Genomic DNA, 26,014 nt, shown 5'->3' on the forward strand with positions numbered 1-26,014 from the left:
TCAGTGTTATAAATTCTTTGATAGTTTGAAATGATGATTTCAATAAGAAACTTTCTAAACGAAATTTATATAAAAAGCTTGTTTTTTTAAAAAAATTATGTATTTTAAAGCATGACTTGTTTATGAAATAGTGTTCAAACCATTAGTTATTGGGCCAACGACAATGAGCTGCCCTCATTTATGTAGATCTAAGGATACTACCGAATGAACAGAAGTTCATAGTTAGCTCAAGATTAAGATCAAGTTACCTAAGTCATTATAACTAAAATAGTCAGTTTATAGTTTATGGCGTTATAACTAAAAGTGACTATTTCGTGGTTCCAGTCTTATGCAAACCATTTACATAGGACGCCCCCATTCCCATGTCTCTACATGAACGATTTAGGATTACATCCTTTGTACTAACACTAATGGAGACGAGGGTACTCCCGACACACAAATACGTCGGCGAAAATGAAAAGATCGTCGAGAAAGGATATCCCGACGTACAAAACGACATCGGGAAGAACGTCGGAAGAAATGCGTCGCGAAAGGTTTTCCCGACGCCAAGATATGCGCCGGCATAGCTTGCGTCGGGAATAAGGTATTCCCGACGCCGTCTATGCCGACGCATATCTCGGCGTTGGAAAAAACCGCTTTTGTCGATGTTTTTTTCCCAACGTAAAGAACGTCGGGAAATCCTTCTTATATATTTTTTAAATATTTTATTTTTACTTTTTTCCTTACAATATTTTGCTCAAACATTCACAATGATGTTCGGATTGCTCAAAAAAATTTCGCGATGTTTTGGATTAAATTAAAACAAATTAAATATAAATTACAATAAATTAATAAATATACAAACACAAGTTAAAAAAATAGAATTAAAATTAATAATACGAATAAGTTGACTACAACAAAATATAGTTCTCAAAATAGAAAAAACATAGACATAATGAAAAGTCTCCCAACGAGGTGCGTATGCGCGTCATTCTACACCTTCAGTCCTAAAAATGGTATAAAAATAACTAAGTTTAGTACATAATCATATATTGCAAAAACTTAAGAATAATAGAGACATATACGTACCGCAGAGCTAGGGATCATGTGGTGGTTCCCGTTGTGCATGAGTTAGTTCTTCTATCATCTTTTTCGTACTTTCCACTTGTGAAGCTAATGCTTGGTGATTTCTATCTTGTACTTCAATCCGTTCCAAAGCTTCATGAAGTTTAGCTTGTAATTCAATCTCTTTTTCTATGGACGGCGAACAAGATGTCGACGAACTGCTTGCACTCGCCGTTCTGCGAGCCTTCGGCTTGGGTCCCCAACCAAGGCCTTTTGAGTAGCCTGGTCGTCTACCCAACACCGGATCGCATATCTCATCCTTAGAGAGTGGCTGACTACCCTCTGGGGTAGGCTGGGATTGGAGTTCCAGCATTTGATTCTGCAACAAATTTAAAAACTATGTTAGGTAACGTGCAAAAATATATAATGAAAGTGGATAATTAATAAGGGCATAACTTACATGCGCATCCTCGGCGGCCTGCGACACGAATGTCCCAGCTCGAACATGTGTTTCTCGAAACAATTCCACATGATCGACCGGCTCCCCTTTTCTTTCAGCGAGCTCATATTGTCGTTATAGAAACGACTTGGACCCGCTACTATGATTGTAAGGCTGCTTCTGTCTAGCAGCCTTGTTCGTCCGTGATTGCTCCTGCATTAAAACAATTATATTGTTTATTTCGTATACATATTAAAACTTGTTATCATAATTAATCATGACAAATACCTGGAATGCACGGCTAATATAATGGTCGCAGAGGAAGTGTCAATCCTCATCACGTCCAACCAATGCGTTTGGTGGGTTGGCACGAGCCTCCTCCGGGTCGCTGTACTTTTTGAAATGTCTATGACAGTCGGTCCAGAACTCTTTAAAGGTCGTGAGCATCTGATGCTCAACAAACCTGTTCATCGCTTGATCATTGAAATCAAGCACAAACAATCGCTACACATTACAAACATAACACATTAGATTGGTTAAAGTTAGATATGTTTCAAATGAAATCATATATAAATGTGTAGTCCATTTAATTACTTGGAGGTCGCCCTTGACGACCTCAATGTATTCTCTCCCAACGTCTGTCCACTTAAGACAGCAGATGAGAAATGTCTTTCGCACGCACACGCCTATCGCTTGGCTGAAGCGAACGGCGTGTGGAGAAATAGGCTTCTCCGCTCCAGGGGCGATCGTCATGGGAATGTGCCCATTTATTGCAATGTGGCGCTCTAACTCCAAGAGTCGAGACTGGGCACGTCTCCTAGGAGGCGGAGTCGCTTGTTGAGAAGAAGACTCTGCTCAATAAATCGATAATAACATATAAAGTTAGAAAAAAGAACATGAAATATTTGTAAGTTAAAATGAAGAAAATTCTTAGACTCACCCGTATTGTCGCCCACAGATGACGACCCTCCCACAATGTTATTATCTAAATCATCCTCAAACTGGAGGAACATATCGTCCGTCTCCATAAATTTTGATCGTCGATATGACATAATGGCTATGGACGTAGAAAACAAACTACTACTTCAAAATATTAACAACATATCTTCGCATCCTACAAACCCCTCCAAACTAATTATTAACAACAAAATACTTCAAACTATCCTACTACCACCCATTCAAACCAGCAAATTCAAAACAAAAAAGGCTACCATAACTACAAGATAGCCATCCAAAACATAAACAAATTCAAAACAAAAAAGCTATCATAACTGCAGGATAGCCATCTCAAATCAACAATACAAATATTGAACACAAACAGGATAGCCAAAACAAATCTTAACACACATTTTACATTTTCAATTCAAAACATAAACTATAAATCCCCCACCCCCCCCCCCCCCCAGCTTCAATTTAACTATTAACCCCCTCCCCCAAGTCAACCCCCATTCAATTTTCATTTAACTATAAACTCTCCCCTCAATTCAATTTTCTAAATAACCCTAAACCCTAAACCATTCGAATTTCAATTCAACCACAAATTACACACATTCTATACAAAAATACATTTAACAAACAAAAATCAATTCCAAAATAAAATCCTAAGATAATTTTCCTAAAAAAAAACCCTAAAACATAAATTTAAACTAAATAAAATTTAATTTTCCACTTACCTAAAGTGGCAGACGGCGGCTGAATGGCGGCAAGGACGGCGGCAAGGGACGGCGGCAAGTGATGGCGGCAAGGACGGCGGCAAGCGACGGCGGCAGAACACGGAACGGCGACAACGATTCTCTCTTCTCCCCTCTCGGCTTCTCCTCTCATTTTCCCTCTCGGTTTCGGTTCTGTAAATTACAGAACTGAAACGATTAAAAAAGGGATTTCCCGACGCAGTGCCGCGGCGTCGGGAAATCCCCTTAAAAGCGTCGGGAAAAGTGGCATTCCCGACACTCATTAAAAGGTTTTCCCGATGCTTCATAATGCGTCGGAAAAACCCCTTTTCCCGACGCCGTTCCCAACGCACTGTGCACGGCATCGGGAATAGTTTGTTTTCTAAATTTAATTTACCCTTCTCCCGACGAGTTCTTGCCGACGCTTTCTTGGTGCGTCGGGAAAGAGTGTTTTCCCGACGCTTTGCCCGATGCCGTGTTCACAGCGTCGGGAAAACCCTTATTCCCAACGTTCCTTATGCCGACGTCGTGTTCTGCATCAGAAATGATCCAGTTTCTTGTAGTGTAACTACGGAGCGAACAGCATCTATAGTGTTTTTCCATAATAATGTTAAACATAGAAAGAGTGAGTATAAACATATACTCAGTAAGGGACCTACTACTAGTCCCGCTAGGTGTCTATTAACTTCCCATTAGAGTCTTGAAAAGTGGTACACAAAAACTGGCACGTTCTCGAACATGTGCAATATGCGCTCCCGTAGGAACGAAATCTGGTCTTCGGTGTCCTGGGGGAGCACCTAAGACAATCTGGTCTTTAGTGTATCCGAAGAAAACACTAAGACAATCGGGCTGTGAGGATCCCGTCGAATCACTCGAATTATATCTATATCCATGCTAGACTGGCAGTCCCGTCGGACTACGCAGTCCTAAATAGGTGGTGATCCCGAAGGACACCCATGCAGGTACGACTCTAATAGACAAAGTTAACAGAACACCCTAGCGGGACTAGTAGTAGGTCCCTTACTAAGTATATGTTTATACTCACTCTTTCTATGTTTAACATTTCAGGCGAAGGTAAAGATAGAGGAAAGCTGGCGGGCGACAAAGAAGGATCCGTGACATGTCATATGGGGACTCAGTTTATCTTCCGCGTTTATGTTTCAGTGTTTTAGTATTCCGTTTTTAATGAAAAATGTAGTTTCCCTCGTTTCAAAAAGTGTCTCTTGTCATTGTTTCTTTTTAGTAATGACCTCAGCTTAGTATAAAAAGTTGGGTTGTTACAGTTGGTATCAGAGCGTCAGCTTTTAGGTTCTATAGACTAACTTACGATGTGAGTCTTTGATTTTGTCCCTATGACTATTACGGTCCTTCGTCACTCGCCAGGTATGTATTTTATGATACATGATAATGAATATGCACGTGACCTTGCCTGTATTAAACTAGAGCTGCATCAATGTTTTGTTTTAATGGTGATGGCTTTGGTGGTAAAGTTTTAAGAAAAATGTTGCCACGTAAAGGAGCTCAACGCGGTGGTTAAGTAGGCAAAAGAGTAGGACGTGTTCAGCCTGATGAACTATTTTGTGACTGGATATCTAAGACATTAGTTATGTTGGTGGTTTTAAAGGAAACTAAAGGCATGGTTAAGTTCAAGTATATCAAACACATTTGATGGTGTTTAGATTTGAGATACTGGAGAAGGAACAAAGCAAACTTTAGTACATAGTTATTTTGATGAGACTTCAAGAAACTGTTTTGAGTTTACCATGAAGGATAAGTTATAGCTAGTTTAAAGTACAAGTGATGAAATAACGAACTTCTTTAGAATAACTAGCTAAGTTGATGTCATTAAAGAAAGCAAATAGTCGGACTCAAGTTTGGACAAGATCAAAGAAAAAAAAAAAAAGAGAAATTAGTGAGTTCTAAAGAATGCTAAATGGTGGAGAATACCTTATTAAAGGTGGAAGTTCGAAGTTGGAAAATAGAATGTAGTTTTTGAAGGTTTATGAATTAATTTTTACTTGGATAAGTGTAAAGGAAAGAAAAGTATTTGAAAAAAAGTAATATTTTGTCAAGAGAAGCGAAGCTTTGCGCAACATGAGAGTTGCACTTAGGAAAAATATTATGGCAGAGTTACCAAGTTGAAAAGACTACTTAGGAACAAGAGTATGACAAGAGAGCTCGATACTCGAAATTGTTCAAGGACTAAAACTTTCGAGGACGAAAGTTTCTTAGCGAGGGAAGATTGTAACACCCCATAAATTTAAGGAACTTATTATGGGTATTACATTAACTGAACTTCGAAGTTAAGGAATGTATTTGGTGTTTTGTGTTGGATTAATTAAATATATATATATATATGGGTGTGTATATTTAATAAAAGATTTTGGAGTTTGGTAGAATTTGTTATTAACTAAGACATGAGAGCCAAGTATCCCAAGTTGTTCAAAGATTAGAACTTTCGAGGACGAAAGTTTCATAAAGGAGGGAAGATTGTAACGCCCCAAAAATTAAGATAATTTTGGAGTTAGTTATCTTAATTTTGTTTAATTAGATTTAATTTACTGCGCGTTATTTTTGAATTCATTTAATGAGAATTATTGGATTTGTGTGGGAATTGAAATTAATTAAATATTTCTTGGATGAATATTTAATTAATTAAAGGTTTTGGCATGTGGTGTTTGTTGTGTTTTTGATTAAATGGTAGGTTAAGAGGATTAAGTAAAGTTGTGGATTTTTAGTGTTGTTGAAGTTGAATTTGATTAAGTAATTATGGACGTTATTTAATTAAACCGTAGAGTGGAAAGTTTGTTGGAGATTTGATAATTATATGTATACGTGGAAATATATATATAATTATTATGTGAAAGGGAAAGATAATTATATTTGTTGAAATATAATTATTTAAGGAAAAGATAATTATTTTTGGAGAAAGATAAATAATAATTAATTATTGTGGAAGATAATTAATTATTTTCGGAGAAAGATAAATAATAATTAATTATTGTGGAAGATAATTAATTATTTTGGAAGAAAAGTAAATAATAATTAATTATTGTGGAAGATAATTAATTATTCTGCAGAAAGATAAATATTGATTTTGGAGTGAAGTTGTTATGGTTGGGTTAAGATAATTCATGTGGGAAGTTATAAGTGATTTATTGGAAAAGATTTAATTGATTAAAATAATTGAGGATTTAAGTTAATTTGAGATTTTGGAGGGAAAAGTTGGTTTTGGTGGAATTGGATTTAATTGAGTGTGTATATATATATATATATATATATATATATATATTTAATTATTAATTTGGAAAAGTGAAGTTAATTATATGACGGAATATAATTATATTTGTTTGGTAAAGAAGATAATCCATGAGAAGAGAGATGGTTGATTTGATTGGACGAAAAAGATATATATTTATTTATAAAAGAGAATAATGGTTTAAATAAATATATATTTATTGTAGATTTTGGTGAGAGAAAAATAATAATAAAAAAAAGTATTATTATTATTATTAATGGTTATAATTGCCTAAGATTTTGTGCATTTAAGGCATTTATTTAGGAAAGATAATGGGAATAAAGATATATGTATATTTTTTGGTATTTTATATATATATATATCCTAAAAAAAAAGGAAAATGAAATAATAATAATAAATATTATTGTTATTATTTGAGTCTATAAATAGCATTGGAATGTTTAAGTTAGAAAGTAAAGGAAAAAGAAAAAGGTTCTTCATCTTCTTCTCTAAGATAACCCTCTGCTGTCGCCGCCTCATCAGTTGAAGTTAAGATTGGTCTCTTTGGAAGCTTGAGGATTTAAAGTGATTAATTTTTCCATTAAGGATAAGAGGATTTTTCAACCTCCATCTGAGTAACATTGGTAAGCCAATGAAATTAAATTAATATTTTATTAATTTAATTTTATACCTTTTTGAAGTTTTTTTAAAGGTTCAATTGGCTAAATTTTTAAGATTTAAATCTTGGATTTTCCCAATCAAGGTTGAATTGGTTTCAACCCCTTTTGTTTGAGCAGTTAATTAATTTAGGAGAATTTTTGGATGTTAGCCAATTGCTAATTTTATTAACTAAGATATTGAGTTTTCTTTTTATGATTAGGATCAAGTTAATTGGAGAATTTTTACTGTCAGATAGGGAGTACCTTGTTTGGCTAAAATCTCCAGGTAAGAGATTCTTCTACTAGATCTTCGAACTGAATTTAAGAGACCGCATGTAATTAAGATTATGCATTGATGGTAGCTAAAATGCATAACTTGATGCTATTGATAATGACTGTCATTTTATGGATGATTGATGTTGATGATTGATGATGATGACTGATGTTATGTTAATGACTGAGATTATTATGTTGATGATTATTGATGCATGATATATTAATCACATGACATATTAATCACATGATTAAGGACGTTAAGATTAATATTCATGTCATGTTATGATGTTATGCTACATGCTATGGATAGGGTGTTTTGTTAACTTTGTCTATTAGAGTCGTACCTGCATGGGTGTCCTTCGGGATCACCACCTATTTAGGACTGACTGCCAGTCTAGCATGGATATAGATATGATTCAAGTGATTCGACGGGATCCTCGCAGCCCGATTGTCTTAGTGTTTCCTTCCGGTACACTAAAGACCAGATTGTCCTAGGTGCTCCCCCAGGACACCGAAGACCAGATTTCGTTCCTACGGGAGCGCATGTTGCACGTGTTCGGGAACGTGCCAGTTTTTGGGTACCACTTTTCAGGACTCTAATGGGAAGTTAACAGACACCTAGCGGGACTAGTAGTAGGTCCCTTACTGAGTATATGTTTATACTCACTCTTTCTATGTTTAACATTTTAGGCGAAGGTAAAGATAGAGGAAAGCTGGCGAGCGACAGAGAAGGATCCGTGACATGTCATATGGGGACTCAGTTTTGCTTCCGCGTTTATGTTTCAGTGTTTTAGTATTCCGTTTTTAATGAAAAATGTAGTTTTCCTCGTTTCAAAAAGTGTCTCTTGTCATTGTTTCTTTTTAGTAATGACCTCAGCTTAGTATAAAAAGTTGGGTCATTACAGTTTGAGACATGGCTAGTGTTTTGTTCTTTCTGTTTCGAACAATTTGGATACCAAAAACGTATTAAGCATTTTCCAAATCTTTCATTTGGAATTGTGTAGCTAACCATTTCTTAATATCAATTAGATGACCTATATCATTCCCAATGAGTAGAGTGTCATCTACATACAAAACTAAGAATGCTATAGTGAAATTGATGATCCTTTTATAAACACAAGGTTCATCAACATTTTGTTCAAAACCATAAGATTTGATCGCAGTATCAAATCTTATATTCCAAGATCTAGATGCTTGTTTTAATCCATATATGGATTTTTGAAGCTTACAAACCTTTTGTTCTTGACCATTTTGTATAAACCCCTCTAGTTAGACCATATAGATACTCTCCTGAAGATTTTCGTTCAAAAAGGTTGTCTTGACATCCATCTGCCAAATTTCATAATCATAAAAAGTATCGATGGATAAGAGCATTCTAAATGACTTTAGCATGGCAACAGGAGGGAAAGTTTCTTCATAATTCACTTCCTCCTTTTGTGTATAATCTTTTGTCATTAGTCGAGCTTTGAAAATCTGTACTTTACCAGCTTGGACTCATTTTCTCTTGTAGATCCATTTACAACCAATAGGTTTTACATTATTTGGTTAATCTACTAGACTCCAGACAGAATTGAAATACATAGATTCAATTTGAGGTATATGGCTTTGACCCATTGGTCACAGTCCACATCATTTATGCCTGTTTATAGGTCAATGGATCCTCTATCCCGTCATCAGGTATGACGATTTCAGCTTCACATAAACCCAAATAGCGATCAAGCTGTCGTACAAGCCTCCCACTACATCGAGGTTCTCCCAACTCTTGAGAAAGATGTGTTTGTCCAATATTCCTAGTTTTATCAACTACTTTAGTGGATGAACTAGGTCCATCTATAGTATTCTTGGAAATTTCTTCTAATACTAGTTTACTGCGAGTTTGATGATTTCTTATGTGGTCTTCCTCTAAGAACGTAGCATTTGTTGATACAAATACTTTATTTTCGTGAGGGTTATAAAACAAACCACCTTTACATTCTTTTGGATAACCTACAAATAGGCATAATTTTGAACGACGTTCCAATTTTTTAGGGTTTCGCACTAATACGTGTGCTGGACATCCCCAAATTCTAAAGTGACGTAAACTACCTTTACGTCCTTTCCATAGCTCATAAGGTGTTTCAGAAACACTTTTAGAGGGAACGTTGTTTAAAATATAGATAGTTTTTTCTAAAGCATATCCCCAAAAATAATCTGGCAACTGAGCAAAACTCATCATAGAGCGAACCATGTCCAAAAAAGTTCGGTTTCTTCTTTCTAATACACCATTCTACTCAGGTGTACTAGGTGCAGAGAGTTGTGATTGGATTTTATGTTCTATCAAATATTCTTGGAATCGTAAGTCCATATACTCTCCACCTCGATCTGATCGAAGTGTTTTTATTGTTTTACCTGATTCATTTTCAATTTCAGCCTTATATTCTTTGAACTTTTCAAAAGAATCAGACTTGTTCTTAATTAGGTAAACATGATCATACCTTGAATAATCATCAATAAAACTAATGAAATATTCCTATCCTTCCCGAGCTTTGACATTCATAGGTTCACATAGGTCCGAATGTACGAGCTCTAAAGGTGTTTTAGCTCTAAGACCTTTTCCAGTAAAAGATCTTTTGGTCATTTTTCCTTCAAGACAGAAATTCACATGGAGGTAATAAATCATCTTCTGACTCATTTAGAAGTCCATTCTTTACAAATCTCCCAATCTAATCGAGATTAATGTGACCTAATCTTAAATGCAAAAGATAGTTATTGTTATTTGGAGAAATTCTTTGCCTTTTATTTTGAGTATTGACAGTTTTAAACATCTCATATGATTTAAAACTGTTTTTGCTTCATTAGGTCTTAATACATATAAACCGTTTTCAAGCTTAGTTGAACAACTATCTAAACCATTCTTAGAATTGAACACGTCACTCAAAGAAAAAGTAATTGAGTATAATTGTTCGATAAGTGAAGAAACAAAAATTAAGTTCCTCTAAATTTTAGGAACTTTGTACAAGTTTTCTAAAAACAATAATCTATTTCTGAAAAATAACTTGACATCTCCCACTGCACGAGCTGAAATGTCGTCTCCCGTTCCAACCTTGAGCATCATCTCATCCTCCTTAAGGTGTTTGAAGGAACTAGTTTTCTGTAAACAAGAACAAACATGGTTAGTGGTTCCTGAATCAAGTATCCAGGCATTTTTGTCATTTTCCACTAAACATGTTTCTAAGACAAGTAAATCATATTTACCTTCCTTTTTTTCCTTCTTAGCAAGGTACTTGGGATAGTTTCTTTTCTAATGTCCATCCACATTGCAGTGGAAACATTTCCCCTTGATAGCTACCTTAGTCTTCCATTTGCCCTCAGCAGCAGCAGTAGGACTTTTCCCCTTCCCTCCTTTCTTCTTCTAAATTTTCTTAATCCAGAAGATGAAGGTACAAACCTCCTAGAATGGGCAACATTTACCTCTCCTTCTTTTTATCCCTGAAGAGACTGAAAAATTTGCAACTCTTTTAGAAGGGTAGTCATGTTGTACTCTATCTTGTTCATTTCCGCATTGCTGCGAAATTGAAGAAAGCTCTTCGAAAGAGATTTCAAGATATAGAACACTTGACTCTTCTCATCAAAGATCGATCCGTTCATTTTTACTATGTTGAAGTTGACTTTAATACGTGCATTATAAACATATTTAATAGCCTCTTGTTCGATCTAAATGGACGGTTGTTCAAACATCTCTCTGAGGGAGTCCATGATCTGACGTGCAATGACCATGATCTCATGTTTCTTGCTCAGTATGTCAGACATACTAGCCAAGATGTAGAGGCAGGCCTTTGTCTAGCGGTGATATGCATCCATGACACTCTGAATTCATTTCGAGTAGGGAAAGGAAGACATTCCTCCATTAAGACGAAGCGCAAATCAGTGATAACTAGAATCATATTCAGTTTTGATTTTCACGTCGCATAAATTTTATCGACTAATTGTTCTTTTTTAAGCAGTGTGATGATTGAGGAAGACATGCTAAAATAACAAAGAATTGACCGTATTAGTTATCTTTGTTTTAACTCCTTGCACAAAATAATCCAATCAATTCAACAAAAACAAACAATTAAAGAACCCTAATAAAACAAATGATTTAGTTTTTGCAACGATACTTCAGAAGTTTAGAGCAACAGTCGCCGAAGGGTGATCAACTACTCCTCTCCTGAATTAAAACAATCTCAGCTAATTACTAATACCAGAATAACTCTTATTCCTATAGTTCTTAGCTACCGTTGATCGGTTAAGAATTCATTGACTAACTTAATTCCTTCTATAATTGTGACTCTACCATTTTTAGATTCAGAGGTACGCTTCAACAGGCTACCGTTAGGAAAGACAACTGTTAAAGATTGACCTAGGAAACCCTATCCATATTTGGAGTTTCTGATGTTTCGAATTAAATGATCAAGCCATCAGAAGGGATGGTCGCTCAAAGACGACGTGCAGGCAGATCATAGAAATCTCACGGTGCAACCTAATGGAGGAGACTGTAGGATATGTTGACACGCGTCCTTCTCCCACTTACTATGAACATTTTCCCTATTCACCTTGTTATTGATCCATACAAACACTTTCCAAAGGGAGGCCGCGTCCAGGGCGACACGAAGCTGAGTATGGATCTCACGTATGAACTCTTATGGACGTGAGAGCTAAAATTTGATATATCATATTTACCATTTTTCTCCCACTAAAATGTTCTATTAATAAATGAATCTAACTAAGTCTATTCTTATTATAACACTTATAATAAAATTTTATTCTAAAGTTTCTAAGTGTATTAAACCATTTAATTTACCTAGTGACATCTTATGCTAATAGGAATAAGGTTAATTCAACGTCGGTTTCGAGTCAGTTTCCAAGTAGGAGGTGCTCCGTAAACCGTCAATTTAAGTACCCCCAGCCTGAAATAGAACTTTATCGGTGGAGTTCTCTTATAACCTTAAATCTAATTTGTCCTATTTAGTTTCATTAAACTAAAATAAGACTTATAATTCTAATCCTATTAGAATAATGTGATCTTATGTCTATTTAATTTTAAGCAATTTAAAATTAAATCAAATTAATCTTAAGATCCTATGTTTGCATGCAACTCTTTATTATAGGTTGATGGTTTCTAATTATCAAATTTCATTACTATTATAAAATTAGTTAATTAGCCCTCTAATCATGTATACTATGGGTTAATTAAAATCAAATTATTATTAAATAAAATCATATTACATGCAAAACAATACATTAATATAACAATTATATTAAACTATGGATGTAATATGCTCAATGCAAATTGATTTTCATCTTAATTAATATAACACATATATTAAAAAAATATGAAAAACAACCAAGCATATAAAAGACATTAATTTTAATATTATAACAAATTATATTTAACTAAGTAATGTCATGCATCATGCTTATCCAATTTCATATATTTAAAATATCAACATATTTTAAATAACTCATGAAATTCAGAATCATGCATTAATACCATACATTAAAATATTTATAATATATAAAAATGCATGAACATGCTTAACCTATGGTGGAATTTATCTAAATGACATCCATAAAGCATTTAAATAACAATTGAACCTGTAAAATTAGCCCCTAGGATAAAATAAAGCAAAAACTACAATTATAAAACTTTAAATTTATCCCTAAAAGTGCTTCCAAAGCTCCAAAATTGGTCTCAAAACCTTCAAAAAGCTTCAAACTGAGTCCAAAAGCCTTGAACAAGTCAAAAAAACCGCTCCAAACCGGCCCAAAATTGCTTGAACTGGCCCAAAACATGGAAAATCGACCCAAAATATCAACTTGAATCGACGGCAGATGAAGAACCAGAGCCGATCGAAGTCGAACCGAGCCAACCAGAGTCAACCGCAAGTTATCCGTGCAAGCCGAGCCGAGCCGCGCCAAGCCAAGCCTTCCTTAGTGTCTGCTGATGCAACGCTGACATCAGCCCTTCTTCAACCTCTAGATGCGGAATTTTTTTTTTACGATCGGTTTCCATGTAGTGTCGAAAAAACTTACCGTTTAAGGCCTTCTGGTTGTCCGTTTTGGGCGAATTTGGTGTCGAAAATCTATGAAAAATACCCTGAATCCAAAAATTGGACTCTAAATTACAAATTTACAAACTAAAATGCCCAAAAACACATGGACCTTTACATTTTAATCCTATCAAAACAGTAAATCTATGGCCAAAATTACAGAAACATTCAATTGCAAAATCACATATTCATAATGCAAAAAATCTCACCTAACCAATGCAAATTTTTAAAATTCTCAAATAAAATTGAGATGGCTCTAATACCAATTGAAGGGATAAAAGCCCTAAGCAGTGGAAAATTAACAAGAGACCATAACCCAATTTTAATTGAAACTTAAAAATATCAGTACATTGGTAAAACCTAATTACAAAAATAATTTCTATGTCTAAGCATGCTTTAACGAAATAAAACAAAGAAGAACTTACGCACATTGACGACTCTAAATCTACTAAATGCGAATTTGGAGCACCAACACGTAGAGAGAAAAAATTCAAAGAGAATCATATCTTACGTAGGTAGAAATCACATAACTATTCTGTAAATGCATGCCGGTATCTCCCTCTTCTTCAAAAAAGAGGGAAGTTGAGAGAAAAATAGGAACGTGGGAAAACCACCCACGTTCCCTATTAATTTAATAAATTAATATTAATATTAATAATTAGTTAAATCTTATTTAATTAATACTTCGTTTAAACCATATTTAAATGAATATCTATCGAATAACCTATAGTTTTAATTTAATTAATTTAATTTAATCAAAATAAACTAAACTATTAATTAATTCTCCAATTAATTGATTTCTAAATTAAATATCTTATATTTAATTTACTCCAAATTTGAATCATATTCAAATATGAATTTCTCTCGTAACCTATAGTTTTAGTATGAATGTAATTCACATTCATATTTGAACTTATTCAAATATTTTATTCTCTCATAAATTAATTTTGAATCATTTACAAAATTGAATTTATATATTAAAGTCTAATTAAAATATAAACCGTATATTATAATCTATCACCATGCTTTATATTAATTCCCAAACTAAATTTGAACATTTCAAATTACCACCAATACAATTAAATTTCATTATTCTTTATGAGTTAGGAAGGGGACCTAATGGATCTATAGATCAAAAGCTACAACGATATGAGATTAATTAACTAAACTCATTAACCACATTAATCAATATTCGTTAACTGTGTGTACACTCCACTAAAGACTCACAGTTGAACTCTTTTCACTGTAGATATATTTCTGTGTCCACGGATATAAACCAATACTAGTAAGTTAGTCATTCACAAGTATAAAAGATCTATTTTTTTTTCAAACTATTATTTGGTTTGTTCAAGATCATGTACTAAATATAAAAGATCTTGAAAAAAAAATCGTTGTTTAGATTTGTGTAGCCAAATCTAAACAATTGCGTAAAAAAAAACTATCGTGTAGCCAAATCTAAATGACCGTGTACCAAGTTCATGTAATCAAATTAAACGATCGTAACGATTGTGTAATCAAATTAAATGATCGTGTACAAAGAATCTTGAAAAAAAATAATTTAGATTTGGCTACGATCAAATCTAAACAATCGTTTACCAAACAATAGCCAAATCTAAACGATCGTGTACCAAATGTATTACGTACGTTGTTGACGAGACATATTTGATATTTTCCATTGTAGGTCAATGGACTTTTTTTATTTTCGAAATTGTTCTATATAATGTAAATATTTTTCCGTTTTATTATATTTTTGAAAACATCCCTTTATATAATTTATATTTTAAATTTAACTAAAGAGGAAATTAGGGTTATATTTTATATTAATTTTCAAATTTCACTTAAACCCTCTTCCCACGCACAAACTCTCCTCCTCTTTCATGCAAATCATCCTCCCATTTCACCACTCATTGGATTCGCCGACCACTCCTTATATCTATAGTCTGCCACCCATCTCTCTCCTCCTGTTGGGGTAGGTTGGTCCATTTAGGATGTTTTAATTAATTATGCATGTTGGAGCTATATATTTTAATTAAATTTAAATTGTATGTGCATAAAGTATGTCACGTGGATTTAAAATCCCACCATAGATTAAAATATTCATGCATTGAAAGTATGTTATAATGCATTAAAAATCCAACATTTTGTTAGATAATCCCACTAACTCATAGTGGGATATTTGGTTGCATAAGATGTTGACACCAAACTCCACTAATGGTTAGTGGATTGTAAGCTATTGGACTTTTTAGTGAATCAATTATATCAAACTTGCATGTAATTTGTTTATAAAAAATGGATTTTTCGAAGATTAAAAAGTTTTTTGCCATTTTGCTTTTATTTGTTTTAAAAGAAAAGAAATTCTCACCAAAGTTAATTTTCAGTCCTTTACATTCCTCCAAACCTTACACTTCTCCCTCTCAAATCCTTCATCCATTCGGGTCCCATAACCCGGTTCTACATTCAGAGAATGGTGGTTCAACGCTAGAGGTAGTTCGAGTTTGCGATCGAGGAAAAGACGAGTAATACAGTAGCTACAAAGATACATATTCGATACACCCTAATTTCTAATTAATTAGGTTTCAGGGTTATGCATGTTTACTAGGAACATTTAGGGTAAAATCTTGATTTAAACTGCGTGACTTAGGCCTGGGATACGAGATTATTCATGCGTGTAAGTACAACTGTGCATTGTACTGGAAGCAATTTAGCGATTTGCATCATTGTCCAACTTTTGGCGAGTCTCGGTATAAGGTTAGTTCTAACAAAGGGAAAAAATTTAGCATAAGGTATCGTGCCACTTTCTGTTGATACCGGGATTACACTGATTGTTTATATAACAAGAAGGCTCGTCGGACATAAGATAGCATAAGGATAAACGAGTTGAAACAGAGGATGTGTTGAGACATCCAGCTAATGTAGAGGGATGGAAGCTTTTTTATTGTGAATTTTCTAATTTCGCTTTAGATTCACGAAATGTTCGTTTGGGATTAGCTTCAGATGGATTTAATTCGTTTGGGAATATGAGTACCTCGTATAGTATGTGGCTTGTGATGTTAATTCCTTATAATATGCCATCTTGGAAATGCATGAAAAGTTCAACTTCTTCTTGGCTCATACCTAGCCAAGATCTCTTAGTAGGGAAATTGATATTTACCTAGCTACAATCGTTGATTGAGGAATTGAAAGAGTTATGGACCTCTGGTGTGCGTACATATGATTCTCTTATAGGTCAGTTCTTTCAATTGCATGCAACCTTGTTGTGGACCATAATGACTTCCCGACGTATGGTGACTTATCCGGGTGGAGTACAAATGTGGGAATATGGTGTCCGTGACGATTAGGAGATTTTGCATTTTTTTATGTAATTTATTTTTCTGAATTTATGTAATTGTTGAATATTTAAATTTAGTATTTAATATGAATACAATTTGGTATTTTAATAGTTTTTTATTAATTTTGCGTTACTTGTCTTTCAGAATCTGATTAAATTTAAATCGAATTATACCTTACAAAAAATAAAAATTAAATATAATAATTAAAAAAAAAAATTAAACACCTACTCCAAACGCACAAAAGGCGTCGTGAAGGAGGCCCTCCCCGACATCGCGAGGAAGGTGTCAGTGAAGGTTGGCTTGACGCCGTGTCGAGAGTAACTATTCCCAACGATAGAAGGCTACACTAGGCTATCCCTATTGCCAACGTATGAAGTGGATGTCGAGAGTGTCCTATTGCTGACACACACCTTTCGTCATGTAAGTCGTCGGGAGTAGGGCATTCCTGACGTCGTCCCCTTTGCGCGACGGAAATGTCTAAGCTGATGTACTACCGTTGTGCATGTCTAGTTTCTATCACCTCCAACACCCACTCATCGGATTCGTCGAAATTCCTTCAATCTGCCACCCGTGGGAGTTCGTCAAGTGCACTCTTCATCATTATCATCGGCCAACTTTTTAATAAACTACAAATTGAGAAAAAATTTAACAAGAGAAAGAAACAGAAATTATAAGAGGAAACATAAATGAAGGAAAATGAGCATAGAAGAAAAATGGAAGGGCTAAAGCCGAAAACCAATGAACACACTACCTGGAAAATAGGATTTAGAGCCGGTTAATTTATTTCTTCTCATTTTTATTTAGTCAATGTTCCAAAAAAATCCCCTTCATAAAATTTAACATAATCTAACAAATTTTTACGTTCACCTAACAATTTAGGTTTGCTGTAAGGACTTAAAAGAAAAAAAGGGAAATAAAATAATTCGATTTGAATACATAACTTGATCTTTTTTGCTCTTGAGAGTGCCATGAGAAACGAGCTTGCAAAATCTGATTACAAAATAATAATGAACAAATAAGTGGTTTGTTTATCTTTTCCTTATGTTTTTTCCTTGGTTTTAGCCTTCAAATGGTAATGATTTTATATTTTTGTTTTATTTAGGTCATCCCTATGATACTGAAAGATTGACTTCTGATTCAAACCAGGTTGATCTTAGTTCAAAAGATGGTTCTGTTCATATTGTGAACATAGAAACTAGAAAGGTTGTTTGTGCGATTTATTTAGATCATTTTCTTCTGTCTATTTAGCAATTATGTAAAGGGGGTTGTTAGGGGCGTTCTTCCCATTGAATATAACCCATCCCTTTATCTTTCTTGTCTCAAGTTGATTGCATTTGACTGAACAATTTATGCCACATTTTGAATTTCTCTTTGTTTGAAAGATAGTGATTGAGCATCTATTTTGTATATTACGTAACCATTGAGAAGAATAATTAAAGTCAAGTGTGAGCTACATGGTTAACGGTTATGGCATGTTGCAAATTAATTTTGATATAGTGTTGAATTCCATGGTTGTTACTTGGGTAGGCATACAACTGCGCATGAGTTCCGAGGTTCCTTAAACTTATGGTTAGCCTGTCATCTCAGGGTAAGGCCAACATTTTCGTTGGCTGCTACAACTATTACTTCATGTTCTGATCAAAATCTTTTTCACGCAAACTAATCAACTCTATCAACCGACAGTAGTTGCATTCTGCTTGCTTTTTGCTTGGGTTAGACATTCGTGAAGCTCCATCCTCCTATTCTTGAAGTTTGTTCGATATCCTAGAAAACCCCTTCCACGACTACACCTTCGTTTCTGTCTTCAAGGTGAATGCTCTTTCTGATTTCTCTTAAATTTTACCTTTACTTTTGCTTCAGTTGTATGTTTGATCGACAATCGAGTTCGGATTTGGTGTCCTTTTTTATGTATCTGCTGTAGGATTTTTTACTGAGGTTCAATCTTGAAAAATTGCTTAATTTATTTTGTTATGTTAACGTTCTTTGTTTGATAATCTTTAATAAGTTGTTGGATAATTGGATAGTTGAAGCATTGCAATTTTAGATATATTGTTATTTGGAAGGGAAAAATTATATATATATATATTAATTTAATGTGGCAAAAAAATCTAATTGGCATATATATTTAGAATTACAAAGCAACATAACTTAACAAACATAAGAAACAGTGAAGAAAGTGAAAGTGTGTGAGTCTAGATCATGATTGTGTTGCATTTTCATTTCTTTTGGTTAATTCCTCCAATCTCATAAACGACAAATATAGTAAACAATTTTAATCTCAACATCTATAAAATAAAAGTTCGTAAAAGAAAAATACAAAATTTGGTGATTGTCTCATTATTATTAGAAGAGATGTACTCTTTCGTCAATTTACCAAAATCGTGTGTACGTTGAAAATAATTTAATTTCTTGTCATGTTATAAAGAGGTAGTCTTTTGTCGAAAGGTTTTTAAAATAAAAGAACTAATACAAAATCTATAGTTAAAAGTAGTTAGGATGTTGGCATGAAGTGTGAGTGTAAAGCTGGTATTTACAATGAAAAGGTGTGAGTGCAGGAGTAAAGTAGACATTAAAAAAAAAAAAAAAAAAAAAGTAGGGGCAAAGAGGGAAGTGGAAAAATCTCCACTCTTAACAAAATATATGTTAAATAACATTGTGTCTATTTGATTATACATCAAGGGGATGTAGCTCAGATGGTAGAGCGCTCGCTTAGCATGCGAGAGGTACGGGGATCGATACCCCGCATCTCCATTCTTTTATATATATCTATATATTTTTTAAACAATTATTTTATAGACATTAATTGTATTTTCACTATATTTTTAACTAAAATTAAATTGTCAATCTAAGACAACGACATTACAAGAAACATGGACTATGACACTACAAGAAAAAGAAATATGGGTAGAAACTGAGAGAAAAATATGGAATTTTGGCACTATCATAAACAATTACATGTCTTAAGTGTCACTATAAAACTAATAAAATTAAGGTTTCATTATGAGAATAGAAAAGCCTTTTTTTTTTCTTTTTTTTTTGCCCCTTTCTCTCTCATGAAAATAAATATAAAATATGATATTTATTTTTATATATCTATATTTACATTTATATTATTTTATATTTTATATTAATTTAAGTAAAGAGCAAATCAGAGTTATATTTTATATTAATTTCCCAATTTCATTTAAACCATCAATCTTTCCCTTTCATGCACAAACTCTCCTCCTCTTTCACGCAAACCCTCCTCCCCTTTACTATTCATTGGATTCATTGGATTCATTGGCCACTCTTTCGACCTGTCATTCGTCACTCATCTCTCTCCTCTGTTGGGCTAGGTTAATTTATTTTACGGTGTTTTAATTAATTATGCATGTTGATATATCTTTTAATTAAATTTAAATTCTATGTGCATAAAGTATGCAATATCGATTTAAAATCACATCGTAGGTTAACATGTTCATACATTAAAAGTATGATATAATGGTTATATATATAGTATGCATGCTAATTAATTAATATGATTAATTAATCGTTTAATTAATTTAATTACTTTTGATTAAAAAATGATTCAATAAAGGAGAATTATAAAAAAATGGCAATTTTGACAAAATATTTAAAAATATAGCAAAATTTCAAACTCTACCAATACAGACATTAATAGACATTGATATGTCATATTGATAGACAGCAATAGAAGTCTATCAGTATCTATCATTGATAAAATCCAAAATTTTGCTATATGTTGTAAATATTTTAGTTTATTACTACATTTAAAATCGTCTCTTTAATAAAATTAATTAATTAATTATTTTAAATTTATTTAATTTAATTAGAGGATAATAAAATTAAAATCCATATTAATTGATTTCTTTATATAATTGTTATATAATGGATGTTAGATGAATGTTGAAGGATTGTCTTTTCTTTTATTCTTTTATAAGTGTTATAAAACGAATTAGACATTTAAAATCTATAATAAAGGTAACTTGCATGCTCACCTAGGTTAACATATCAACTAAAATTTTCATAGAATTAATTAAGCCAATATCTTGTAAAATTGGTTACAAGAGGCTCACCTCATTCAATCTTGTCAACGAATCAGATAAGATGACTAAGGTTGGAGGTTCTTAAGTTGATGGTTTATGGAACACATGCTACCTGGATATCGCAATCAGTTATTGAGCCTAGGTAACCTAGTTTTATGAGCATGCAAAAGAGATGGGAGATAATAAAGTCGATTTATCACCTAGATATCGTAGGTTTAAATTCAGTATAAAAGTTATGCTTGAATATTTTACCTAGACTTATAATTTATTTAAGTTAGCCTAAATAAAATCCTGAAGTAAACGAATACCCTTAAAACTGTTATAGAACACTTTAGCTACAAAGAATTAATGAACTTTTTGTAACGACCCAACTCCTTATACTGAGCCGAAGTCATTACTAGATGTAAATAGCATGATTTAAGTCATAAAGTTTAATGAAAACAAATAAAACCTTAAAATTTTATTCATAAAATCAAATCAGAGTAATGTGCAAAATATAAATAAAAATTTAAAATCCTACTCGGGCCCTATCTATTTTTAAAGAAATGAAATAGTAAATAAGGAAGAAAATAAAGCTCAAGTACTAAATGTCTAAAACGGGGTGTAAGCGGAAGCAGAAATCCCTATGGCTCGCCACGGTCACTTCTGGTCGCTCGCCAGCTTGCCTTTGCCCCTACCTCGGCCTCTACCTGAAAAACATGACATGGAGAGAGTGAGTATAAAATACTCAGTAAGGGACTCACTACTAGTCCCACTAGGTGCCTGTTAGCTTTCTATTAGAGTCCTGAAAATGGTACACAATCTCTGGCACGTTCCCGAACACGTGCAACATGTGCTCTCATAGGAACGAAAATCTGGTCTTCGGTGTCCCGGGGGAGCACCTAGGACATACTGGTCTGTAGTGAACCTGGGGAAAATACTAAGACAATCGGGCTGCGAGGATCTCGTCGAATCGCTCAAATCATATCTATATCCATGCTAAACTGGCGTCTCGTCGGACTGCGCAGTCCTAAATAGGTGGTGATCCCGAATGACACCCATACAGGCACGACTCCAATAGGCTAAGCTAACAGGTACCCTAATCATGGCATACATATACATAACATCCTCACGTAATCATAACAGTCTAATCATCGTCTCACATCTCACCTCAATAATCATCATACAGTCATAACAAACCACGTCATCACAATATCATGCCATCATGTAACCACATCGTCAAACACATCATGCTCTCATTAATTACATGTGTTATACAGTCTAGTCCTTAACATGCATAACGAGAGGTGTATGCGGTCTCATGGTTCTAATTACAGAACTAGTAGTAGAAATCTCTTACTTGGAGATTTGCTCGACGAGTCCTAACTACAAGACAAGTGTGCTTTCCAAGCAGCGAGGTCCTAACTGTTTAATAGCGCCAAAATTCATAATTAAGTCATCAAATGACCCAAGACCCAAAGTGCAGTTGAGAAGACTTACCCTAGGTCGAGGTTGCAGCGCTTGTGCCCTTGCTGAGGAATCCAACGCTCCAAGTCAATTGGTTCAAGGTGTTCCTTAAAAGAAATAATTTAATTTAGTCCAAATTAAATTATTTAGGTTGAAATTCCAGTCTCGGCTGGGTATGCAAAGAAACCCATTTGACTTACCAAAATCTTACCACTGACACTTGGGGAAAGGACCAAAAATTAAGTGGCTCAAAAGGCTTGGCGGCTCGGCTGGAAAGCAGGGATCGACTCAGCTCGGGTACAGGTGCTGCGAGCGTGCGGCTCGGCTTGCGGCAAAAGGGAGGCGCGGCTCGACTAGCAGATGGGCGCGGCTCGGCTTACGACAGAAGGGAGGCGCGACTCGGCTAACGGATGGGCGCGGCTCGGCTAGCGACTGGGCGCGGGGCTTAGGAGCGGCTCGACTTTACGACTTCAATCGACGACGCTCGGTTTCAGTGGTCGGCGTTCGGCTTCCACGGGCGGTCGCAGCGGAGCGACGCGGGTTGAATCGGACGGATGGCTGCGCGGGTCGGATCGGGGCGGAGGGCTACGGCTTGGCTGAACTGTTCGGCTGAACGGCTGTGATGCTTCGCAATTCCCGACTTGACGCGGTGGCGCGGAACGGACGAAGAACCGGCTCGGGATTGCGGCTGGGCTCCCGACGAATTGGCTGGAATCCGGCGGCGAGGGTGGCGGCGCGGCGGAACTAAGGTCGGCGACGGCTAGGGTTTCCAAACAATTTTTTTCCTTCTTTTTTTTTCTTCCAAAATTTCTCTAGGTTTCTCTCTCCTTTTTCTTTTCCAAAAAAGTTTACTTTTGGTACACGGGTCCCAAGGTTCATTTAAACCCCTAATAACTCCACCTTCTCTCTCATCCTCCAAATCTCATCAAATCCCCCCTTTTTCTCTCTTTTTAAAATAATTCTTTCTTTCTCTTCCCTAATTAAATTCGAAATTTACCTAATTACTCTTAAGACGATAAAATGAAAAAAAACGATCCGTTGGGGCGTTACAACCTTCCTTCCTTAGAAAACTTTCGTCCTCGAAAGTTCTAATCCTCGAACAGCTTGGGGTACTGGGCTCTCATGTCCTCTTCTCTCTCCCACGTGGCCTCTTCGATGTGAAACGAGCATCTCTGTCTGAAATGATGGATACGGGCACTCCGTGCAGTCTCACTATCTCCGTCATATATAACTGTCCCCACTTACTGGCAGTGTAAGTGGATTTTCCTGGAACAAAGTGGGCTGACTTCGTGAGTCTGTCGACAACAACCCAGATCACCGTATAACCCTTTAGGGTCCTGGGCAGTCCTGTAATGAAGTCCATCGACACACTCTCCCATTTCCACCTTGGCACACTCAAGGGTTGCAACAACCCAGCTAGCCGCTGTCTAGGTGCCTTCACCTGCTGACACACCAAACGCCTACTGACAAAATCTGCCACTTCTCTCTTCATGTTCCTCCACCAATAGACACTCCTTAAGTCTTGGTACATCTTCGTACTTCCAGGGTGCACCGTAAATGGAGAACTGTGAGCCTCAGTCAAAAGCTCTGTCTTGACTGCACTGTCTTTCGGCACACACAAGCGTCCCTCAAACGTAAGGCCATCGTCAAACGATATGGAGAAGTCCTCACCTTGCCCTGTCTCTACCAAACGACGCTTCTCGACCAAATACGGATCATTTAACTGAGCGACAATAATCCTCTGTCTCAGGGTTGGCTGTACTGACAACTGAGCCAACTGTGAGTTAACCTCTCCTACTGAGACTGCAATCTCAGCTCTCTCAAAATCATTGAGTAAGGGGGCTTGCTTGGTGATCAGTCCTGTTGAATGTGCAACCTTCCTACTCAGCGCGTCAGCTACTAATTTTCCTTACCTGGGTGGTACAGAATCTCGTAGTCATAGTCTTTCACCAACTCGAGCCACCTCCTCTATCTCATGTTTAGCTCCTTCTGGGTGAAGAAGTACTTCAGGCTCTTATGGTCAGTGAAAATCTGTATCTTCTCACCGTACATGTAGTGCCTCCATATCTTTAGTGCAAAAACCAATGCTGCCAACTCTAGGTCGTGGGTAGGGTAGTTCTGCTCATGACTCTTCAACTGACGGGAGGCATAAGCAACTACCTTACCCTGCTGCATCAGCACACAGCCCAGTCCCTTTTTGGAGGCATCACTGTAGATCACAAAACTTCCCGACCCATCGGGCACTGTCAAGACTGGTGCAGTCACTAGCTTCTGCTTAAGCTCCTGGAAGCTACTCTCGCAAGCTGGGCTCCAAACAAAAGGGGTTCCCTTTCTGGTCAACTGGGTTAAGGGGCTGGCTATACGTGAGAAGTCTTCCACGAACCTCCTGTAGTAACCTGCCAAGCCCAGAAAACTACGAATCTCGCTAACTGTAGACGGTCGAGGCCAATTGGTAACCGCTTCGATCTTCGCTGGATCCACAAAAACTCCCTTACTGGACACCACATGACCCAGGAAAGATACCTTCTTCAGCCAGAACTCACACTTGGAGAACTTGGCATACGGTCTATTGGCTCGAAGAGTCTCCAAAACTTGGTGCAAATGCTCCTCATGCTCAGCCTCAGTCTTGGAGTAAATCAAGATGTCATCAATGAAAACTATGACGAACGAGTCTAGGAAGTCCTTAAACACCCTGTTCATCAAGTCCATGAATACTGCAGGAGCATTAGTCAAACCAAAAGACATCACAATGAACTCGTAATGTCCGTATCTCGAACGGAAGGCCGTCTTAGGAATGTCACTATCCCTGATCTTCAACTGGTGGTAGCCTGATCGCAGGTCGATCGTAGAAAAGACAGTGGCTCCCTGCAACTGATCGAACAAGTCATCAATCCTGGGCAAGGGGTAGCGGTTCTTAACTGTCTCCTTGTTCAGCTCTCTGTAGTCAATGCAAAGGCGCATCGACCCATCCTTCTTCTTCACAAACAACACTGGGGCTCCCCACGGTGACACACTGGGTCGGATGAAACCCTTGTCCAACAACTCCTACAGCTGTACCTTCAGCTCCTTTAGCTCGGCTGGAGTCATTCTGTAAGGGGCTCTTGAGATAGGAGCAGTGTCTGGCTCTAACTCAATGGCGAAGTCTATCTCCCTAGAAGGCGGAAGTCCTGGAAGCTCGTCGGGAAAAACATCAGGGTACTCCCTTACCACTGGTTCGGAGGACAGGGAAACTTCTAACTCTCTGGTATCTACTACGCTTGCCAAGATGCCCCAAGTACCCTGGCTAAGTAGTTTACTAGCCTTCATGGCTGAGATGATCTTGGGTATACATCCCATGCCTGCCCCCCTAAATTTGAAACTAGGCCCAGAGGGAGGGTTAAAGACGACTTCCTTACCAAAACAGTCTATGCTTGCATGGTTAGCTGACAACCAATCCATGCCTAAAATCACATCAAAATCTTACATGTCTAACACTAGTAGGGTCACGTCTAACACATGATTCGCTATCTCTACCCGACATGCCTTTATTTTTTCTTTAGACAACAGGACCTCCCCAGATGGAGTAGAAACAGACAAAGCACTATCCAACGGTTCTAACGCTAAACCCACATGCCAAACGAATACAGAGGATATGAATGAGTGGGACGACCTAGAGTCAAACAGTACAAAATCATAATGCCCCAAGATTGGGAGCGTACCTGTCACCACTGTACCAACTCGCTCGGCCTCCTGACGGGTAGTGACAAAAACTCTTCCCTGCTGGGAAGCAGAAGGCTGGTGCGGCGTCGTCTCAAAG

At 36.1% G+C, this 26,014-nt stretch overlaps 1 long non-coding RNA gene and 1 other non-coding gene across 2 annotated transcripts; one reads left to right on the forward strand and one right to left on the reverse strand.

Moving 5' to 3' along the window:
- Positions 1-1,577: 1,577 nt before the first annotated feature.
- LOC127149786 (uncharacterized) lies at positions 1,578-2,139 on the reverse strand. The gene is made up of 3 exons (XR_007821471.1): positions 2,078-2,139; positions 1,772-1,987; positions 1,578-1,696 (listed from the first exon to the last, which is right to left on the reverse strand). It is a non-coding gene; the product is annotated as an uncharacterized LOC127149786 (long non-coding RNA).
- Positions 2,140-19,404: 17,265 nt separating this feature from the next.
- Positions 19,405-19,477, forward strand: TRNAA-AGC (transfer RNA alanine (anticodon AGC)). The gene has a single exon. It is a non-coding gene; the product is annotated as a tRNA-Ala (tRNA).
- Positions 19,478-26,014: the final 6,537 nt, after the last annotated feature.

The sequence above is a fragment of the Cucumis melo genome, chromosome 6, assembly GCF_025177605.1.
Source record: "Cucumis melo cultivar AY chromosome 6, USDA_Cmelo_AY_1.0, whole genome shotgun sequence".
In the NCBI taxonomy this organism is placed as follows: Eukaryota; Viridiplantae; Streptophyta; class Magnoliopsida; order Cucurbitales; family Cucurbitaceae; genus Cucumis; species Cucumis melo.